The 376-nt window shown below is 51.6% G+C and overlaps 1 long non-coding RNA gene across 1 annotated transcript in view; it reads right to left on the bottom strand.

Annotated features, from left to right (window-relative positions):
- The window catches only part of LOC119586055, an 8975-nt gene that overhangs the window by 287 nt on the left and 8312 nt on the right, over positions 1 to 376 (bottom strand). The window lies entirely within an intron of this gene.

Here is a 376-nt window from a genome sequence, read left to right as displayed (position 1 = left end):
CATGTGTAATTCTATTAACATGTGGTGAAACAGAGGAAAAATAAAGGAAAGATTAAAAACAATAAGAAAAATGATGAAACAGCTAAAAAAAAAGTGCCGTCCACAAACTGACGAAATTCCAAGCCCACGGATTCTCAGAGGGGGTGTGGCGAGGGGCGCAAAACAAGAGCGAAGGAGAGAGCGAAAGCGATCGGCTTCACAGCACGACACTGGAGCCCCTCCACCTGTGCCCTCCCCTTCCCCTGCCTGCTGACCCCCCCCCCCACTCCTCACTGCCGTCCGTGCGTGCGGAAAAAGCGTGCGATTTGCGAAGATGAGTAATATGTTTAATCCCGCCGGCGCCGCGCCTTGGGATTTCCTGGGTCCTCTTAATCTC

The sequence above is a fragment of the Penaeus monodon genome, chromosome 20, assembly GCF_015228065.2.
Source record: "Penaeus monodon isolate SGIC_2016 chromosome 20, NSTDA_Pmon_1, whole genome shotgun sequence".
Lineage (NCBI taxonomy): Eukaryota > Metazoa > Arthropoda > Malacostraca > Decapoda > Penaeidae > Penaeus > Penaeus monodon.
The sequence above is the reverse complement of the archived record's forward strand: the minus strand, read 5'-3'. Positions and strand labels throughout refer to the sequence as shown.